Source organism: Pituophis catenifer, unplaced genomic scaffold, assembly GCF_029215685.1.
Source record: "Pituophis catenifer annectens isolate HBS135680 unplaced genomic scaffold, rPitCat1.0.hap2 SCAF_3, whole genome shotgun sequence".
Taxonomy (NCBI): Eukaryota; Metazoa; Chordata; class Lepidosauria; order Squamata; family Colubridae; genus Pituophis; species Pituophis catenifer.
The window spans coordinates 159,954,562-159,961,681 of NW_027256883.1; positions in this window are offsets into that span (position 1 = coordinate 159,954,562).

Below are 7,120 nucleotides of genomic sequence, written 5' to 3' on the forward strand. Positions count from 1 at the left end.
TAAATTTCAGATTTATAAAGGCATCTTATATTAAATAAAACCCCTAATAAAGCAACCTAGGACTAATAAAATAGTAATAGTAATTCATAAATATTTATTAATATTTAAATTTAAATAGTTAAACCATTATCCCTTTTATGGTTATACAACACTCAAGGCAACTTATAACATTTAAGTATAAATTATGAAACATAAAATGAAAAGCAGCACAAAATCCAAAATTAAAATGAAAGCAGTAATGGATGAGATGGATTTTTGTCATTTTCTTGAATAGAGAATTTGAACCAAATGAATCTCTTTGACAGTGCATTCCATTGCCTGGGAACCATAAAGGCAAAGGCCCCTTCAGTGTGCCACATTGACAGGCCTCTAGAAGCACAAGAACCTTCAAATTATCTATGATGGCGTGGTGGCGCAGTGGTTAGAATGCAGTACTGCAGGCTATTTCTGCTGACTGCTAGCAGTTGGGTAGTTCGATTCTCACTGGCTCAAGGTTGACTCGGCCTTCCATCCTTCCAAGGTTGGTAAAATGAGAACCCAGATTGTTGGGGGCAATATGCTGAGTCTGTAAGCTGCTTAGAGAAGGCTGTAAAGCACTGTGAAGCGGAATATAAGTCTAAGTGCTATTGCTACTCCTGCAGATCTAAGTAACCAGGAAATTTCATAGTGGCAACAGTGGGAGGCCATGAGACAGCTCAGTTCTAAGTCATTTGGAATTTGAAATATTAATATCAGCTCTGTTATTCCCTGTAAGGCATTGGCAACCAATCACATAGCTTTCCATATGGACATTACATGATCCATGTAGTTTCCAACCATTAGCAGTTTAACCACTACATTTCACACTAACTGCAATCTTCAGATACTTTTCAAAGGAAGTCCTGTTTAAAATGTTGGAGTACACAAGGCAGTATACATAATTGTTGGTAAGACTCAGGAAGGGTTGCAGTCAGTACACCAGCCATAGTTGTACAAACATGATCCTCACCACAGCCTTTACCTACAGGGTCCAGTGGCAACTAGGAATGAAGGAGTGTCCTGAAAGCTGGAAGAGTCCAGCTTTGTCCAAAACAGGCTTTATTTCAGTATCCAAATCCATATTTCTTTTTACCAAGCGCACCTCTATCTTGTTCAGATGCAAATTCAGTTTGTTCTCTGTCATTGAAGACATTTTTTAGCTTAAGCAATGGAATCATATGATGAGAAAATATTAGTTAGGAAGAATAATTCTAATTATTAGAAGGAAGGAGGAATAATATCAACAGTAAAACATTTGGCCATATGAGAAACCATAAGATCACTTATCACCTTCAGAGATGGGTGGATATTTTTTGCTTTCTTTTTTTTGGTTCAATATTTATTATTTCAACATATTGCCTTCCTATTGAAACCAAACCAGTGGATATACGGTAGTGCTTAGAAGTTTGTAAACCTTCAAAATTAACCGCACTTAATTTTTTTAGTCACAATGTTCTGAAATACCAGAACAACCATGTAAAATAAATTTTTCTGCCTAGCCATCATGCAGATGGCATCATTGTCTATGATCTTAGAGTTCTTAGAAAGGTGAATTTTGAATTTCGAATAACAACAATCATATTAAATTAAAGAGAAAATTGGTACTTCAGGGTTGAAATGAGAGGTCCTTGGTGCTCTCTGAGCTTGGTTGTTTTCTTGCAAACTTTCATTACCCAAACTAGGTAACATCTAGACCTGTGATGGTGAACCTATGGCACGTGTGCCCAGGGCTGGATTTAGATGAAAAGAGGCCCTAGGCTATTCCACTTATGAGGCCCTTTCACCTATAGTGAAAGTGTAATTTTAATTTTGCTAACAATTTGAATGTAGGCCCGTCTTGATCTTGAGGCCCCTCTTGATCTTGAGGCCCTAGGCTGAAGCCTAGTTAGCCTATAGGAAAATCCGGCCCTGCGTGTGCCAGAGGTGGCACGCAGAGGCCCTTCTGTGGGTACGCGCCAGGGGTGGGTTCTAAATTTTTTTACTACTGGTTCTGTGGGTGTGGCTTATTTTGTGGGCGTGGCTTGATGGTCATGTGACAATTATTTAGGATTTAGCAGAGATACTGGTCTACCAGGCTTTTAACTGCTTGCAGAGCTGTACCAATCTACCCGTTTATTTTTTGCAGGCACTGATCTACTCATGTATTTTTGTAGGCACTGGTCTACTCATTTGTTTTCTTTTACCACTGATCAGCTGTAGGGCGGCCCTTTGAAGCCCCAGGCAAGAGTTTAAACAGTTTTTTTCCATCTAGCCATCAGCTGGGACTCAGGAGGCAGCAATAGATTGGGGGTGGGGCCAAATAAAAGGTAAGAATAACGTGGGGGGGGGTGGGCGGGCCAGGCAGAACCGGTTCGGTGACATCATATCGTCACTGCTACCATCTCGGGAGAACCGGGCCAAACCGGGAGGAACCCACCACTGGTACGCGCGCAGTGGCCAGCTACTCTTCTGAGTTCTGTCGCGTGCATGCATGCCAACCAGCATGCTCACAACTGAACCCAGAAGAGCAGCTGGCCACCGTGCACATGCGCACTGGCCAACTGCTCTCTTCTGGGTTCTGGCGGCACGCGCTCCAGTTTCGACACTCGGTGCTGAAAAGGTTAGCCATCACTGACCTAGACTATCACTAGCATTGATGATGTTATCTAATTTGGGTAATGAAATGTCTGCAAGAAAATAACCAAGCTCAATAATATCGATTTATGACAATTGAGCCCAAAATTTCTATTGCTATGTGAAACATTTGTTAAGTGAGTTTTGCCCCATTTTATTATCTTTCTTGCCTCAGTTATTACATGAATCACTGCAGATGATCAGTTAATAACACAGTTAAGTGAATCTGCTTCTCCATTAACTTTGCTTGTCAGAAGGTCGCAAAAAGGGATCACATGATCTTGGGACACAGCAACAGTCGTAAATATGAACCAGTTGCCAAGCATCTGAATTTTGATCCCATGACCATGGGGTCGTACGCATAGGTCGTAACTATGAAAAATGGTCATGTCACTTTTTTCAGTGGTCACTAAACAAACTGCTGTAAGTCAAGGACTACCTGTACAGCATTTTACCTGGTTATTAACCGTGACAGGCATTTGCCCACCATCATTTGGTTCATTCTTGCAACTTTCCTGAAACCTGCTTTGAGTATGAAGTTTTAACTTCTCCTCCTCCTCTGCTTAACTGAATGCTCAGGTTACAAACAACGGAATGTACTTAATGGTCAATTTTGGGGATCCTGCTGCTCATAACCCCTGGCTTTCTGCTCAAAAATCAGCATCACTGCCAGGTAGTGTCATTTTGCCTATCTAGCTCTGTGCAATCTCCCTTGACACTATTCTGTGGATGAGAGGGGGATTGCAATCAAGGCAGAAATCAATATTTGGGTGGGGGGTGGATTATCATTATCAGATTTTCAAAAACACCCCACCACATAGACTTGACTATGCAGTTAGCGTACCAAACAGACCTGGCAAAATGTAGTAGTAGCTGGCCTGTTTCAAGTTAGCGTCAATGTTTTTAACTACCATGGGCCGCCAATCATGCCTTTGCTTGATCCCTTCTGTACCCATTCTCTGTCATTTTGAGCAGGAGTCAGAGTCATTTCAGCAGGTTATGTTGCCAAATCTTATCACACGGTCTTGCAGAACTATAGGAAGAAAAACATGCTAAAAATGTGGTATCCCATGCTGGGACATGACTACTAAATGGGCTCTCAGCCAAAAGCTGATTGCTTGATCTGAGAGAAGAGTTTTTTGCCCTGAGGCAGCCCCTCCCTCCCTCTCCATCCCCCCAAAGTAATCACCAAGGCACCAATGAATACAGCAATGTGCAATTCAGGCACAATGGGACAAGTGTGAAGAAGACAAAGTAATCTGGATTCTTTCCTTCCCCAGCTCTTAATTTTTGCAATTTGTCATCCGGCCCTCATCTTCCATCTATCTGCTTCTGAGCTTCCTGGGATTAAACACAGCAATCTGTGGCTAATTTTGAAATCATATTTGCTTTTCTAGCAATTAACTGTCTTTTTATGGGATTTGTTGCTTTTAGATATTTGAAACTCTAATTTAAATTGTTTATGTTCGTTTATGTTTTATTAAATTTGTATACTGCCCTACTCCCGAAGGACTCAGGGCGGTGAACAGGCACAGGATAAAATACAGAAATGCAAAAGTTAGAAACAATTTAAAACCAAAATAAATAATTTAATTATTTATTATTTAATTATTTATAATAATTTATAATTATTACTAATCCCATAAATTAATGGGATTAGTTTAAAATTGTTTAAGTGTAAAGGAAATTATTGATCTAATACTTTTTTTAAGCATGTTATATTGTCAGCTACCTTAGGAAGACCATGAAAGACAGCTCAGAAATACATTCAATGAAGAAAAATAAGAATCTAGAGATTTCTAAATATTATTAAGATTTTACCAGATCTCTGATAAAAGTACACAGCACATTACTACTGGCTGGAAAAAGCAACCAATCAAATAAATAATCAGTTCTTACAGAAAATAACAACAAAAATATATTGGATCAATGGAACAGGGAAAATGTACACAACACACCAGTCATTCAAATTCAGAATTGACTGTTTTTTAACTAAAAAAAGACTCTGATATTTTCAGTTTCATAATCCACTTGCGTAAAGACTAAACTAGTTCTTACTAATCTTTTTTTTCTTCTTCTTTTTTTTTGCAGACCACTACTTTGTCATTTAAAGATTTTGAAGGCACAAGTTAGCCAGACGTTGGCAGTGTGGTATTTATGCACAGATGCTTTCTCAAATGCTGTTCATGGAACTTCCAATTAATTTTTTTAAAATGATTCTGTTTTATAAAATAGTTGAATCTCATTAGATCACCAAATCTGAAAACATGTTGATGTTCCCACTTAAAATCCCATAAGATTTGGGGTAAAAAAAATGGCTTTATATTGCAAGAATGCCAAAATACAACAAGATTAAGTAAGTATGTAAAATGTTAGGAATACATAGCTACATCAGGAACCACATGTAAAATCCTCCTGGACATGTGAGGATTCCACCCCACAGTTCTGGAACTATTAATGTAAATAAATGATGAATATTGCCAAGCAGCTTCTGAGAAGGAAACTGAAATATGGGAAGTATAAATGTTTTGTTTTTAGTGCTCATTTGAAGTATATGATCAGATGAATATTCTGTCTTAATGTAGAACATAGCTCCTTAGTAAGTTGACAAAAGAGCCTAGTTGCCATAAAACAAAGAGGTTGGTAAACCTGTTTTCTGACTGTACTATTTTAGGGGTTGGGGCAGAGACTGACAAGATGAAAGGCTCATCTATACAAACAACTTCCTGTATGTAAAATACTAACATATGAAAAAGAAGGTCAGGCTGGGCCACACCTATATTTCTGTGTATAACAATTCGCTCTGGTGAGTTTTACCTGCTATTTGTACTGGAGTAATCAAGAAAACATCTGCTACTTGTGTGAAATAAGCCTTCATTTAATCCTCATTCCACTCAGTGAAGGTTTTATGTATAATATATAGGGATATATTGTATGTTGTCTACGGGAAGAAAAAGCACTGAAATTATTTCCAGAAGAAACATTATGTACCAGGAAAAACTGTATTTTGTCTTTTCTATATGCATAGGTTTGCCCTGGTTAAATAATCTGCTTGTCATAGAGAAGGCAAGGAATTATTGTTCTCTCAGAAGCCCCAGACACTGATCATGTGAACATTAAATTCCATTACTCTTTTGACCAGTTGCAAGCCATTTGAAGCCCAATAAAAAGTAATGGGTGTTATCTTTGTAAAGAAACTGAGCAAAGGGTTGAAAAATATTCTCTGACACTCTATTATTTTTAAATACAAAATTCCAGTTTGCTTTAAACTGACTATTGTTCCTTCTGCAATCTACTCATATTAATTTATTGTTCCTGAATTACTCCCAGCTGGAAAAATCTGCATCCCAAAGCTGAAAGATGGAGGATTAAAGATGGAACAGGTGATAGCTAAGAAGGAGAGAACTGGCCAAATTTCATTTGCAAAGAAGTAAAATGTGGACCTATGTTTTGGAGACACATGAAGCTTTGGAAAAGGAGCATCTCAGCAGAGCTATTCTACAATCCTATGGCTTGATCAGAGTAGTGGTTTACAAGGCCAAGGCCATATTCAGCAGAATTTAGTTGAAGGCACCATCCATAATCTAATAGGAGCAGGATTCCTACAAGGCCAAAATTGGGACAGGAGCATGACGGAGCAGGGACTAAAAGTATTAATAAATGAAGAAAATTGCGAAAAGACAGACTCTGAATTTTTGAAAGAAATGTATGACAAAGTAGACTTTACTAATTAAAAACATACCACTCCTTGTTTGAAAAGAAACTTGCTTTCAGTATTTGCTTTTTCACATCCTGCTATAACAACACACCAGAAAAATAAAAATTCAACAAATAAAAGAACCAGGCCCTTCACTTTTCAACGCATACTAGTTAACATTTGTTCTCACTAATTAGTCTGGCTACTACCGATGAATCAACTTGAATTTTAATTGACTCATCTATCAATTAACAATTCTTTCATCACTATTCTTTCTTCAGTTTTTGGGAAGGAAATAAAAGAAAGACTCAGGAAAATCCATTTCCCTGATGGCTCAAGAATCTGGGATTCATTTGAAATCCATTCATTAATAGCTACTTTGAGAACTGGAAATATCTGCTTCTTGATTCAGTCATCTCCTCCAAGTGAAACCCTAACGTGCTTTAGCCTGTATTCATTATTTACTAGTCAGTATCACCTTCTTCCCACCTACATATTACATCTCTCTCACATATATTGATATCTCATATATGCCTGTTTGAAGAACAATAAACTAATGTACTGTATGTTGACAGAAATTAGAGCTAAAGTAATGGATGGCTGCTAATTTAAGGATTTTAGTATTCAATAATTGTTCATATAGAGCAAGAATATATGAACAATTATACATATATATTTCTGTTGTACATATATTTCTGTTGAGTTACAGGTAATGCAATCTTTTAAAACATCTCACTGAATGTTTTAGGAAAGTAAATGAATGACTGCCCAAAGGAATCAATCTAGCCAATC